Source organism: Oncorhynchus masou, chromosome 15 (assembly GCF_036934945.1).
Source record: "Oncorhynchus masou masou isolate Uvic2021 chromosome 15, UVic_Omas_1.1, whole genome shotgun sequence".
In the NCBI taxonomy this organism is placed as follows: Eukaryota; Metazoa; Chordata; class Actinopteri; order Salmoniformes; family Salmonidae; genus Oncorhynchus; species Oncorhynchus masou.
Genome location: NC_088226.1, coordinates 13,775 through 30,419, shown reverse-complemented (window position 1 = coordinate 30,419; position 16,645 = coordinate 13,775).

Genomic DNA, 16,645 nt, shown 5'->3' with positions numbered 1-16,645 from the left:
TTGGTGAACTCCAGTCTGTCAACTGGGTGTTTCAGGGTCCCAGTTTAGCATCTCTGATGATTCAGATAGACAGTTAAAGTAGTTAAGTAGCCCAGGGACTGCAGGGACTGTCCCTATACACTTTCATGATCTAATTCTCACTACCATGTTTCAGCTGAGGAGAAACTGTTTTTTTGCATAAGCCAGCTGGTGTCTGGTAACCACACAATGTTTCAACCACGTGAAGACTATTTTAATTTGATTTGACTAAATGGTGAGAATGATCAAATAATGAGACAATTTAATCACAATTTAAGTTATATTATAGACCTTGTTCACAGCAGTAGTACTTCAATTATTTAATATTGTCAGTCATTCACTGCCACTCATCACACATTATCATGGTTTGTGTTGGTAATATATATAACAAACTTTTCAAGAATTGCATAAAACAATGAGTTCTTAACTAAAATAACAAATTGCTCTTTGTGGTTTCTTATAGCTGTTCCGGGCACCTCCCCCTAAAAACTTTAGTATGTCTTGCTTACTGAACTTGTTTATAGGGGAGAGAGTTTAAGAATGTGTTTTTATCAGGCGTATCTATCAAAATGAGCATTGGGTACAGTAGTTCAAAGCTACCCAAGCATGACTTCTGCCCCAGGATGCACCTGCACTCTGGTAAAGGCATTACCCTGATATAGCATCTTGATTAACCCTAAAAAGGACCAATATATCATTGTGAAAGTGCAGTAACACGTTTAAAAACAACACACAACAGTGATGTACTGCAGATGTGGGAGAAAATGTCAAATTATGATTTGAAAAAGTAATTGAGTGACGTTTAGCCATGTATTGGTTTGGTGACAGTTGCTGATCATTGGACATTGAAACAACGGGAACACATTTCAGGGTACAGTACTTCAGGATGTGAATGGTTATTTTTTTAATTAACTTGTTTTGTGTGTTTAAAAATACATTTGTAAGGTATTCTCTGACTTTATTGAACAGATAGAGAGAGAGGATGACAGTTATGAAAGATAGAGGTTGTGCCAAAGGGCAGTAGGCCAGATTCAAAACTATGCCTAGAACGTATGAGACCACATACCACAATTTCTTATTGTTGTGAGAAATATCAAAATGTAATATGATTTAATATCAATTATTTAATTAATCTTCTTAATACATGAAGAAAGGTTTGAATGAGAGACGTGAAAAAACAGTTGTGGCTGGAGCAGCAACTTACTTTACTGGATAAACATTACAGAACATGTTTGCTGATTGACAGTGATCATTGAAGTCTGGCTTTGTCTTATAATTGATTTCCTTGAAACCCCCTTTATATGCATGTGACAGGCTATCACCCAACCATGATTGTCATGTTAGTTCTGTCTCCCAAGTCCTTCTGTGATGTTTCCTACCATGTGTGAATTGTCTTCCATCCTGAAAAGATGACAGGCAAACTACACCTCCTCCTGGTCTTGCTGGCCCTCTGCAGTATGTACTCAATAATCTAGCAATTCATTGGAACTAGGTATTTTACATAGAGAGAATTATAACATCCATTGTTAAAATATTAGTGATCTATTGTCTTCCTTCTCTTTTCTCTATTAGGGGTGTATGGTCAGAGTCTGGAGTCCATTCCCTCCAGTCCAGTCCTGAAAAAGCCTGGAGAACCTCTCAGCCTCTCCTGTAAGGGATCTGCCTTTAACTTTAGTAGCTAAAACATGGCCTGGATACATCAACCTGTAGGAAGAGCACTTGAATTGATAGCCATTAATGCTAGTGGAACTACATATGCAAAAAGAGTTGAAGGACAGATAGAAGTCACCATAGAGAATTCTAACAGCATGGTGTATCTGAAGCTGTCTGTTCTGAGAGCAGAGGACTCTGCTGTGTATTACTGTGCACAAGAGACACAGTGGTGTGAGTGGAGGATCTGTTCAAAAACCCCTCAGAGAATCTAACTGGCAGCAGAGTCAACAGAGGGCAGTAGAGCATCAGTACAACAGAGTCAACAGAGGGCAGTAGAGCATCAGAACAACAGAGTCAACAGAGGGCAGTAGAGCATCAGTACAACAGAGTCAACAGAGGGCAGTAGAGCATCAGTACAGCAGAGTCAAAAGAGGGCAGAAGAGCATCAGTACAGCAGAGTCAAATGAGGGCAGTAGAGCATCAGTACAACAGAGTCAACAGAGGGCAGTAGAGCATCAGTACAACAGAGTCAACAGAGGGCAGTAGAGCATCAGTACAACAGAGTCAACAGAGGGCAGTAGAGCATCAGTACAACAGAGTCAACAGAGGGCAGTAGAGCATCAGTACAACAGAGTAACATCTACTGAAGCATAATATTCCCCTAAGAGCCAAAACAACATAACTACTTGTACATCAACACAAGGTACATATTTCCCTGAGGAGAGAGATAGAAAATAAAGAGGAATCACATACAGGCCTACATACTGTAGTTGTGTTTATTCCTGTTAAACAAGGTGACTGTCCTTGATAGATTGATCCCTAATCGGACATTTATAGAAAATTAACCACAATGGGGAATTATTTCTATAAATACTCAGCAAACCATCCTCCAAGATTCCCTGCAGTTTTACCAAACACCTTGACCAGATCAGGAAAAACTCTAGGCCCTGATTATGGCATGGGGACAGAGTTTATCTGTGTCATTTGACATGTCATGTTATCAACGAAAACTTCTGGCCCTACCAATGAGTCATAGCTTGACCTCTGACCTCAGAGTTATCAGTCCCTCCCCCATGACATCATGATGTAAATCCAGATCCCTCAGAGTTCATTTACACTTATGTTCTGCTGATGACTTGTTGACTTGTTGTATTGTGTGGAGCAGCTGAGTTCATATCTCCACCCTCAGTATGAAGGGAAAACTCTACCTTCTGCTGCTCTCTCTCTGTCTGCCATGTGAGTTCTGCTTGGGTTTTACTCCTCATCAACTCTTCTTATTCTGAGCAAAGACTGAAGACAATTTTCCATTGTTTTCACTCAATATTCCACCCTCTCTCCTTTCTCCTCTCCCCCTGTTCCCTCTCTCCTTCTCTCCTTCAGGTTTAAATGGTCAAACTATGGAATCCATACCCTCCAGTCCACTCCAGTAAAAGCCAGGAGAAACTCTCAACCTCTTGCAGAGGAACTGGGTATACCTTTATAACCTATGGTATGAACTGTATTCACCAACCTGCAGGGAAACCACTGGAATGGATGGGCTGGATCAACAATACTGGAGCAGCAGGCTAAGCCAAATCTCTGGAGGGACAGAATGAACTGACCAAAGACAGCTCAGTGAGCATAACACATCTGAAACTGTCTGGTCTGAAGGCAGAGGACTCTGCTGTGTATTACTGGGTACAGTAATGTGAATGTGTGATGGAGATGTACAAAAACCCCTCTGACAGGATGTGGAACATGTACCCACTGTTGTACTCCCCTGACACACTTCACTAACCCTCCTCTGCAAACAGCTGGGGTGAACAACCATATGCTTTAATATGAGATGTCCTTACCTTAGACACACTGTCTATGCTTCATGAAGAGGGCCTTGAGTTTTTATTGATATTCTTTTGAGGAGGGTTAGAAAAACAAGACAATAAACATGCACAGGTCATCATGTGTAGGAGTCATCTTTCACAATGACCAGGATTTTGCTAACACACTTGCTCTAACACATCTAAATTAAATAAGCTGATGATAAGGACAGACGCCTTTTCCTATACGCAGACTGCGACCGCTAGGGGGCACCCAACCAATTTTTTAAATTGGTAGGGCATCAGCAGATTTCCACTTGTTATGTCAGTAACTCAATAAGCCCATGTCAGCTATTATTACCATTATTTTGATTGCTAGGTAAGGTAATCTAACCAGCGATCAGAACCAAATGACTGACTGTGTGCACAGGGCAAGAGCACAGGGTCCCTGATCCCCAAGGTGACCCCGTTGATTTTGTTAGTCACTATCGTACAGATATCATATAAACATGTCATAAGTCATGGCAAGGGGGTGACCACCATATTTGGCTTAGGGTCCCAAGAAGGCTAGAGGCGATACTGCATAAGGGCCTAGACTGTCAATGTCAGATGTGTTTGTGTAAAAGCCTTCACACCCAACATATTACATTACATATAGAACTTGTTCACAACGCTTAAACAACAACCTCTGAATTGTAATAATGCATTTTATTTAATAACAAAGCAACATTTGACAATGTACACAAAGTGGGTAGTTCTTGCTTTTATTTTTAAGGCCAAAGGGAATCGAGGAGATGCGGCGAGGAGAAGGAACATGGACAGAAATGTGCTTGTATGAAATGAGACTCTCTCCGCAGGCACAAAATCTGTTCCAAATCTCTGTGGTGAATGACACACTTACCACGCTGCATCTAGGTCCTCCTCTCCTTCCACCAACGAGAATCGTTACAGCGAAGAACTGTAGCGGATGTTTGGAAACCCTCCACATGCCTGCTCCTGTCCCAGTCCACCCATGGGAATGGCCCACAGAGCCATGGCAGAGAATTCATGTGGACTGCGCTGGTCCCTTTGAAAAGCATGTTTCTGGTTATAGTTGATGCCCATTCCAAATGGCCAGAGGTGTTTTGCACTGACTCCTCCAGCTCAGCTCAGACGATAGAGTGTCTCAGAACAACGTTTACAAGCTTCTGATTGCCGCTGCAGCTGGTAAGTGACAATGTGCAAGCTTTTGTAAGTGACTAGTTTACAAGATTCATGCCAGTAAATAGAATCAAACACTCAACCTCAGTGCCGTACCACCCTGCCACCAATGGGCTGGCAGAACACTTTTTGAAAATCCTAAAGCAAGGACTCCGTGCAGCAAAACGAGACGAAGGGACTGGCCAAGTTCCTGGCCTCCTACCGAAACACCCCACATGCCACAACAAATGGAAATCCATCTGCACTGGTGTTCAGCCTCTCCGCACACAGCTGGACATCATGAAGCCAAACAGGGGTAATGAAGTGCTGAACAAACAAGCCAAGATGCCTTCCGGTAGCCGGGAGCGCCGTCTCCAAACAGTACAGGAAGTGATGGTGCGAGACTACAGAAGGGGAGAGAAATGGACAAACGGGACCCAGAACTTCCCAGGTTCAAATGAGCCCAGACATAATATGGCCGCGTCACATTAACCAAATGCATTCAACGGAAAACAGCACAACAATCGAGAGAGAACAGGCACAGAGAGCTCCTGAGTGTGACATACAAGGAACTGTAGAGGACGGTGGGGCAGTAAAGAGACCCCAGGCTGAAAGAAGGGAACGTGTTGTTGAAGGTGCTGCTATAATGGAGCAAGCACACACTGTGGTTGTTCAGAAGCCTACAGACAAACCAAGTTGTTACCCAGAACAAAGGCACCATCCACCAGACAGACTGGAAAAAAACAAGAAAAAAAACTAACAGTTGTGGTTTGGTAAATGTAACTGATCGTATAAGAGAAGGAATGTTATGTTCTGTTAATCACTGATGTCCCCTTTAAGAATGGAGCACCCTTGGTCATGCGTAGTGTTGTTCTATGTTGTTCTGGTACTAACTCGTTTTAGTAAATGTGAAGCTCCAGTTAATTTCCTTGTATTTGGAGTCTTTCATATTATATAAATAAGTAATAAGAGTTAAGACACTACAGGAGTGACTCCTAGCCTACCGGTGAAGGGAGTCTCATTCATTGTGGGAAACGATTTGGCTAGAGGAAAGGTCATGCCAAATCCTGTCATTTGTAAGAAACCCAGAGTAGAGTAACCTGATGGGTTATGAGAAAAGTACCCCAGAGTGTTCGCCGCGTGTGCCATTATACGTGCTACAGTGAGGGAAAAAGTATTTGATCCCCTGCTGATTTTGTACGTTTTGTACGAGCTCCTAATCTCAGCTCGTTACCTGTATGAAAGACACCTGGGAGCCAGAAATCTTTCTGATTGAGAGCGGGTCAAATACTTATTTCCCCCATGAAAATGCAAATCAATTTATAACATTTTTGACATGCGTTTTTCTGGATTTTTTTGTTGATATTCTGTCTCTCAATGTTCAAATAAACCTACCATTAAAATTACAGACGGATCATTTCTTTGTCAGTGGGCAAATGTACAAAATCAGCAGGGGATCAAATACTTTTTTCCCTCACTGTATGTTTAAGAAACTCTAGTGTTGAGGAGGATGGTTGATCTGTTCGAGACGTTGAGAGAGTTGACCTCTCCTTAGAAAATCCCAGTAGGACCACTGAAGGAAGAGAGGGTCCTATAGTTTATACTTCATGTCTAGGAAGCAGTTGATTGCGGAACAGAGTAAAGATGTTTCGATCTCCCATATTTTTGCTGAGATACATCCAGAGGAGAGTTTGATGAAGTTCGTGTGTGTTACCTTGACAAGACGGTGTTCTAATGAGGAAATGGCGTTCTCACACCACTTCTGGGCAGGATGATTGGCCCAGTGTATCTCAAATTGTCGTTCCAGTTTCTCTTCGACAAGCGATACTGAGGTTGGCTCATGATGGTAGTATGGCAGGACATCCTGCGGTCAACAAGACGTATGACCATATCTTATCTCATACCTCATCAATCTACACACAAAACCTCATATTGTCAAAGCAAAAAACAGTTTTTTGATATTTTATGCAAATGTATAAAAAAATATGAACGGAAATATTACATTTACATAAGTATTCAGACCCTTTACTCAGTACTTTGTTGAGGCACCTTTGGCAGTGATTACAGCCTCAAGTCTTCTAGGGTATTACGCTTAAAGCTTGGCACACTTGTATTTAGGGAGTTTATCTGCAGATCCTCTCAAGCTCTGTCAAGCTTTGGAGTCTCATAGCAAAAGGTCTGAATACCTATGTAAATAAGATAGTTTTTTATTTTAATTTTATTACTTTTGCAAAAAAAATAGAAAAAATAAGGCTGTAACCTAAATCAAAACTTGTTTATTTTGATTTATTGTTTGACTGTCTATTTTTGCAATTTAGTGTGCAAACCTGGTGGCCAATTACAAGAAATGTCTGACCTCTGTGATTGCCAACAAGGGTTTTGCCACCAAGTACTAAGTCATGTTTTGCAGAGGGGTCAAATAATTATTTCCCTCATTAAAATGCAAATCCATTTTTAAATCCATTGTTATTCAATGTGTTTCTCGGGGCTATAGTAGTAAAGGCCAAATTAAATATTTTATCAAAACCATATTTTTTATATATTATTTTATACCTCAAGGGGTCCTAAAATTCAAAATCAAATAGGTAAATGATCTATAGCATGACCATTTTAGAACCTTTCCATATGTCAGTTTACCAGAACCCTGCTAAAAGGTACGTCAAAAGACGGAATAGGTTGCAAAGGTTTAATCAGCACAGCTTCGTTCAGTTTACCCATCTGCTGGCAAAGACCAGGCCAGAAGACGTTAAGGCTGTAACATCAACAAAATGTGGAAAAGGTGTAGGGGTCTGAATACTTTCCGAATGCACTATATATATATTTTTTACACATTCCTCTTTTTGGGTGGTTACAAAACTACCTTCATACTTCCATACATTTAAAAAAACGGTAGCGGTTACCTTCAGATGAGTTCCATGCCACTTGTGGGGGTCATAGAGCAAAACAAACAGCATCGTGTTCGTGAGAGTCTCCCCTTTCCATAGAGTGGACATAACCATTCAGACACTACAGACGTCTTTGTGAAAATACCAACTGTCGGGATGTCTAATTTACCAACATTTCTGAAAATGGATATAGAGTTTGGAATGAAACTCATCAAATGTACTTTTAGATATCACATGAAAGTCCTTAATGTAAACTAAAATCAGTGATGGACCAAAGATAGATCCTTGAGAAACACCCAAATGTAATTACTATGTTCAGATTCAGAGCTGTTCAGTGACGACTATAACAATATTAGTGATAATACACTGTACTGTAAAGAAAATGACAATCCAAAGTTGACATTTTGTATTTAATTTTTACTGTTCATAATGCAGGCCAACCCGGTTTAAAACAGTATATCGTTTTATACCAGCTCTATATGCAAAGGAGCCTAACACACCACTCCTCTCTATATAAAATGTGGACTGTTTGTCTCAGAGTCAGTTGGAGTAGGGAAGAGCAGCTCCCACCAGTTCAGCTTCAGCACAAACCATGTTCCCTGCATCTCTACTGCTGCTCCTGCTGGCAGCTGCCTCCTGTAAGTCTCTCGGGATTTGGGGGAAGGAATGGATTGAGGCGCAATAAAATATATTGAGGAAATATTATTTTAACAATAGCCTTAACAGTCATACTTAGCTATTCTGTATAGCATATGACTAATTATGTTTTTTCCCCATAGATGTGTACTGTGGTGGTCTTGAACTCGGCCAGCCAACTGTAATAGTTGTGAAGCCTGGAGAGTCTCTAACAGAATACCCAGAGACCTTACAGGTGATGCTCAGTGATAGCAGCATAAGCTTTGCCACAGGTTGGGTTCGAAAGCCTGCAGGGAAATCAATGGAGTGGATTTCACATATATGGGATAATGGAGATATATACAAAAATGATGCACTGAAAAACAAGTTCAGCATTTCAAGAGATGCCTCCAGCAACTCTGTGTCTTTACAAGGGCAGAGCCTGCAACCTGAAGACACAGCTGTGTTTTACTGTGTTCGCTACACTCCACAGTGATAAAAACCAGCACCAGACCTGAACAAATACCCAGATACCCATGGGAGAATGATGAAAACACAACATAATATAAATGTATCTCCACACCAAGATAACAAGATATTAAGAGTAATGCTCAGTCTCAAAAACTGTCAAATTATAATTTAATAAGTTACCAAAAGCGTCAAAACCATACACCATTAAACAATTTTCAGACATTTAAACTCCAAGTAAAAATGGTGAACTTTTGTCCCCGTGTTGCTGATCTTGAACACATCGACCTAAAGCCATTATATGTAGCCAACGCATCATACTAAAGCCATTATATATAGTCAACACATCATACTAAAGCCATTATATATAGTCAACACATCATACTAAAGCCATTATATATAGTCAACACATCATACTAAAGCCATTATATATAGTCAACACATCACACTAAAGCCATTATATATAGTCAACACATCATACTAAAGCCATTATATATAGTCAACACATCATACTAAAGCCATTATATATAGTCAACACATCACACTAAAGCCATTATATATAGTCAACACATCATACTATCATCATCATACATCATCATACTACGACCCTGCCTCACACAGGAAGCGGCACAGGTCCTAATCCAGGCACTTGTCATCTAACCGTCTGGATTACTGCAACTCGCTGTTGGCTGGGCTCCCTGCCTGTGCCATTAAACCCCTACAACTCATCCAGAATGCCGCAGCCCGTCTGGTGTTCAACCTTCCCAAGTTCTCTCACGTCACCCCGCTCCTCCGCTCTCTCCACTGGCTTCCAGTTGAAGCTCGCATCCGCTACAAGACCATGGTGCTTGCCTACGGAGCTGTGAGGGGAACGGCACCCCAGTACCTCCAGGCTCTGATCAGGCCCTACACCCAAACAAGGGCACTGCGTTCATCCACCTCTGGCCTGCTCGCCTCCCTACCACTGATGAAGTACAGTTCCCGCTCCAGCCCAGTCAAAACTGTTCGCTGCTCTGGCCCCAATGGTGGAACAACTCCTCACGACGCCAGGACAGCGTTCCACTGAGTCAATCACCACCTTCCTGGAGACACCTGAAACCCCACCTCTTCAAGGAATACCTAGGATAGGATAAAGTAATCCTTCTCACCATTATATATAGTCCCCCCTTAAATGATTTAGATGCACTATTGTAAAGTGGCTGTTCCACTGATGTCAGAAGGTGAATTCACCAATTTGTAAGTCGCTCTGGATAAGAGCGTCTGCTAAATGACTTAAATGTAAATGTAATACTAAAGCCATTATATATAGTCAACACATCATACTAAAGCCATTATATATAGTCAACGCATCATACTGAAGCCATTATATATAGTCAACACATCATACTAAAGCCATTATATATAGTCAACGCATCATACTGAAGCCATTATATATAGTCAACACATCATACTAAAGCCATTATATATAGTCAACGCATCATACTAAAGCCATTATATATAGTCAACGCATCATACTAAAGCCATTATATATAGTCAACACATCATACTAAAGCCATTATATATAGTCAACACATCATACTAAAGCCATTATATATAGTCAACACACAGTACTAAAGCCATTATATATAGTCAACACACAGTACTAAAGCCATTATATATAGTCAACATCATACTAAAGCCATTATATATAAGCGATACATACTAAAGCCATTATATATAGTCAACGATCATACTAAAGCCATTATATATAGTCAACACATCATACTAAAGCCATTATATATAGTCAACGCATCATACTAAAGCCATTATATATAGTCAACGATCATACTAAAGCCATTATATATAGTCAACGTGATCATACTAAAGCCATTATATATAGTCAACATCATACTAAAGCCATTATATATAGTCAACACATCATACTAAAGCCATTATATATAGTCAACACATCATACTAAAGCCATTATATATAGTCAACACATCATACTAAAGCCATTATATATAGTCAATGATCATACTAAAGGCATTATATATAGTCAACGCATCATACTAAAGGCATTATATATAGTCAACGCATCATACTAAAGGCATTATATATAGTCAACGCATCATATTAAAGCCATTATATATAGTCAACACATCATACTAAAGGCATTATATATAGTCAACGCATCATACTAAAGGCATTATATATAGTCAACACATCATACTAAAGCCATTATATATAGTCAACACATCATATTAAAGTCATTATATATAGTCAACACATCATACTAAAGCCATTATATATAGTCAACACATCATACTAAAGCCATTATATATAGTCAACACATCATACTAAAGCCATTATATATAGTCAACACATCATACTAAAGCCATTATATATATCAACATCATACTAAAGCCATTATATATAGTCAACGATCATACTAAAGCCATTATATATAGTCAACGCATCATACTAAAGCCATTATATATAGTCAACACATCATACTAAAGCCATTATATGTAGTCAACACATCATACTAAAGCCATTATATATAGTCAACGCATCATACTAAAGCCATTATATATAGTCAACACATCATACTAAAGCCATTATATATAGTCAACGATCATACTAAAGCCATTATTTATAGTCAACGCATCATACTAAAGCCATTATATATAGTCAACGATCATACTAAAGGCATTATATATAGTCAACGCATCATACTAAAGGCATTATATATAGTCAACTAAAGCATCATACTAAAGGCATTATATATAGTCAACGCATCATACTAAAGGCATTATATATAGTCAACGCATCATACTAAAGGCATTATATATAGTCAACGCATCATACTAAAGGCATTATATATAGTCAACGCATCATACTAAAGGCATTATATATAGTCAACACATCATGCTAAAGCCATTATATATAGTCAACACATCATATTAAAGCCATTATATATAGTCAACACATCATACTAAAGCCATTATATATAGTCAACACATCATACTAAAGCCATTATATATAGTCAACACATCATACTAAAGCCATTATATATAGTCAACACATCATACTAAAGCCATATATATATATACATCATACTAAAGCCATATATATAGTCAACATCATACTAAAGCCATATATATAGTCAACGATCATACTAAAGCCATTATATATAGTCAACGCATCATACTAAAGCCATTATATATAGTCAACGCATCATACTAAAGCCATTATATATAGTCAACACATCATACTAAAGCCATTATATATAGTCAACACATCATACTAAAGCCATTATATATAGTCAACACATCATACTAAAGCCATTATATATAGTCAACACACAGTACTAAAGCCATTATATATAGTCAACGCATCATACTAAAGCCATTATATATAGTCAACACACAGTACTAAAGCCATTATATATAGTCAACACACAGTACTAAAGCCATTATATATAGTCAACACACATACTAAAGCCATTATATATAGTCAACACACAGTACTAAAGCCATTATATATAGTCAACACACAGTACTAAAGCCATTATATATAGTCAACACATCATACTAAAGCCATTATATATAGTCAACACATCATACTAAAGCCATTATATATAGTCACCGCATCATACTAAAGCCATTATATATAGTCACACATCATACTAAAGCCATTATATATAGTCAACGTATCAATCTAAAGCCATTATATATAGTCAACACATCATACTAAAGCCATTATATATAGTCAACACATCATACTAAAGCCATTATATATAGTCAACACATCATACTAAAGCCATTATATATAGTCAACACATCATACTAAAGCCATTATATATAGTCAACACATCATACTAAAGCCATTATATATAGTCAACGTATCATACTAAAGCCATTATATATAGTCAACACAGTACTAAAGCCATTATATATAGTCAACACAGTACTAAAGCCATTATATATAGTCAACACAGTACTAAAGCCATTATATATAGTCAACGCATCATACTAAAGCCATTATATATACATCAACGCATCATACTAAAGCCATTATATATAGTCAACACATCATACTAAAGCCATTATATGTAGTCAACACATCATACTAAAGCCATTATATATAGTCAACACATCATACTAAAGCCATTATATATAGAGCGATTTTCTAGGTTAGCCAGCCAGCTATTGTCGTTCTTTTAAAGTAACGGTACGCAATCAACCTTGCTAGCTAGCCAGCTAGCCCCCGAATAGCAGCACTGTAGAAACTATTACACTCGACGGAACGACTTGATTAGTGTAGTGTCAACATCGCAGCCACTACCAGCTAGCCTACTCCAGCAGTACTGTTTCATTTCAATCATTTTAGTCAATAAGATTCTTGCTACGTAAGCTTAACTTTCTGAACATTCGAGACGTGTAGTCCACTTGTCATTCCAATCTCCTTTGCATTAGCGCAGCCTCTTCTGTACCCTGTTAACTATGTGTCTATCTATCCCTGTTCTCTCTCCTCTCTGCACAGACCATACAAACGCTCCATACCGCATGGCCGCGGCCACCCTAATCTGGTGGTCCCAGCGCACGACCCACGTGGAGTTCCTGGTCTCCGGTAGCCTCTGGAACTGCCGATCTGCGGCCAACAAGGCAGAGTTCATCTCAGCCTATGCCTCCCTCCAGTCCCTCGACTTCCTGGCACTGACGGAAACATGGATCACCACAGATAACACTGCTACTCCTACTGCTCTCTCTTCGTCCGCCCACGTGTTCTCGCACACCCCGAGAGCTTCTGGTCAGCGGGGTGGTGGCACCGGGATCCTCATCTCTCCCAAGTGGTCATTCTCTCTCTCTCCCCTTACCCATCTATCTATCGCCTCCTTTGAATTCCATGCTGTCACAGTTACCAGCCCTTTCAAGCTTAACATTCTTATCATTTATCGCCCTCCAGGTTCCCTCGGAGAGTTCATCAATGAGCTTGATGCCTTGATAAGCTCCTTTCCTGAGGACGGCTCACCTCTCACAGTCCTGGGCGACTTTAACCTCCCCACGTCTACCTTTGACTCATTCCTCTCTGCCTCCTTCTTTCCACTCCTCTCCTCTTTTGACCTCACCCTCTCACCTTCCCCCCTACTCACAAGGCAGGCAATACGCCGACCTCATCTTTACTAGATGCTGTTCTTCCACTAACCTCACTGCAACTCCCCTCCAAGTCTCCGACCACTACCTTGTATCCTTTTCCCTCTCGCTCTCATCCAACACTTCCCACACTGCCCCTACTCGGATGGTATCGCCGTCCCAACCTTCGCTCTCCCCGCTACTCTTTCCTCTTCCATCCTTTCATCTCTTCCCTCTGCTCATACCTTCTCCAACCTTTCTCCTGACTCTGCCTCCTCAACCCTCCTCTCTTCCCTTTCTGCATCCTTTGACTCTCTATGTCCCCTATCCTCCAGGCCGGCTCGGTCCTCCCTCCCGCTCCGTGGCTCGATGACTCATTGCGAGCTCACAGAACAGAGCTCCGGGCAGCCGAGCGGAAATGGAGGAAAACTCGCCTCCCTGCGGACCTGGCATCCTTTCACTCCCTCCTCTCTACATTTTCCTCCTCTGTCTCTGCTGCTAAAGCCACTTTCTACCACTCTAAATTCCAAGCATCTGCCTCTAACCCTAGGAAGCTCTTTGCCACCTTCTCCTCCCTCCTGAATCCTCCTCCCTCCCCCCCCTCCTCCTCTCTGCAGATGACTTCGTCAACCATTTTGAAAAGAAGGTCGACGACATCCGATCCTCGTTTGCTAAGTCAAACGACACCGCTGGTTCTGCTCACACTGCCCTACCCTGTGCTCTGACCTCTTTCTCCCCCTCTCTCTCCAGATGAAATCTCGCTTCTTGTGACGGCCGGCCGCCCAACAACCTGCCCGCTCGACCCTATCCCCTCCCTCTCTCCTCCAGACCATTTCCGGGGACCTTCTCCCTTACCTCACCTCGCTCATCAACTCATCCCTGACCGCTGGCTCACGTCCCTTCCGTCTTCAAGAGAGCGAGAGTTGCACCCCTTCTGAAGAAACCTACACTCGACCCCTCCGATGTCAACAACTACAGACCAGTATCCCTTCTTTCTTTTCTCTCCAAAACTCTTGAACGTGCCGTCCTTGGCCAGCTCTCCCGCTATCTCTCTCAGAATGACCTTCTTGATCCAAATCAGTCAGGTTTCAAGACTAGTCATTCAACTGAGACTGCTCTTCTCTGCATCACGGAGGCGCTCCGCACTGCTAAAGCTAACTCTCTCTCCTCTGCTCTCATCCTTCTAGACCTATCGGCTGCCTTCGATACTGTGAACCATCAGATCCTCCTCTCCACCCTCTCCGAGTTGGGCATCTCCGGCGCGGCCCACGCTTGGATTGCGTCCTACCTGACAGGTCGCTCCTGCCAGGTGGCGTGGCGAGAATCTGTCTCCCGCCACGCGCTCTCACCACTGGTGTCCCCCAGGGCTCTGTTCTAGGCCCTCTCCTATTCTCGCTATACACCAAGTCACTTGGCTCTGTCATAACCTCACATGGTCTCTCCTATCATTGCTATGCAGACGACACACAATTAATCTTCTCCTTTCCCCCTTCTGATGACCAGGTGGCGAATCGCATCTCTGCATGTCTGGCAGACATATCAGTGTGGATGACGGATCACCACCTCAAGCTGAACCTCGGCAAGACGGAGCTGCTCTTCCTCCCGGGAAGGACTGCCCGTTCCATGATCTCGCCATCACGGTTGACAACTCCATTGTGTCCTCCTCCCAGAGCGCTAAGAACCTTGGCGTGATCCTGGACAACACCCTGTCGTTCTCAACCAACATCATGGCGGTGGCCCGTTCCTGTAGGTTCATGCTCTACAACATCCGCAGAGTACGACCCTGCCTCACACAGGAAGCGGCGCAGGTCCTAATCCAGGCACTTGTCATCTCCCGTCTGGATTACTGCAACTCGCTGTTGGCTGGGCTCCCTGCCTGTGCCATTAAACCCCTACAACTCATCCAGAACGCCGCAGCCCGTCTGGTGTTCAACCTTCCCAAGTTCTCTCACGTCACCCCGCTCCTCCGCTCTCTCCACTGGCTTCCAGTTGAAGCTCGCATCCGCTACAAGACCATGGTGCTTGCCTACGGAGCTGTGAGGGGAACGGCACCGCAGTACCTCCAGGCTCTGATCAGGCCCTACACCCAAGCAAGGGCACTGCGTTCATCCACCTCTGGCCTGCTCGCCTCCCTACCATTGAGGAAGTACAGTTCCCGCTCAGCCCAGTCAAAACTGTTCGCTGCTCTGGCCCCCAATGGTGGAACAAACTCCCTCACGACGCCAGGACAGCGGAGTCAATCACCACCTTCCGGAGACACCTGAAACCCCACCTCTTCAAGGAATACCTAGGATAGGATAAGTAATCCTTCTCACCACCCCCCCCCTTAATGATTTAGATGCACTATTGTAAAGTGGCTGTTCCACTGGATGGCAGAAGGTGAATTCACCAATTTGTAAGTATAGTCAACACTCTGGATAAGAGCGTCTGCTAAATGACTTAAATGTAAATATATAGTCAACACATCATACTAAAGCCATTATATATAGTCAACGCATCATACTAAAGCCATTATATATAGTCAACGCATCATACTAAAGCCATTATATATAGTCAACGCATCATACTAAAGCCATTATATATAGTCAACACATCATACTAAAGCCATTATATATAGTCAACACATCATACTAAAGCCATTATATGTAGTCAACACATCATACTAAAGCCATTATATATAGTCAACACATCATACTAAAGCCATTATATGTAGTCAACACATCATACTAAAGCCATTATTTATAGTCAACACATCATACTAAAGCCATTATATATAGTCAACACATCATACTAAAGCCATTATATATAGTCAACATTAAGTATAGCATCATACTAAAGCCATTATATATAGTCAACGCATCATACTAAAGCCATTATATATAGTCAACGCATCATACTAAAGCCATTATATATAGT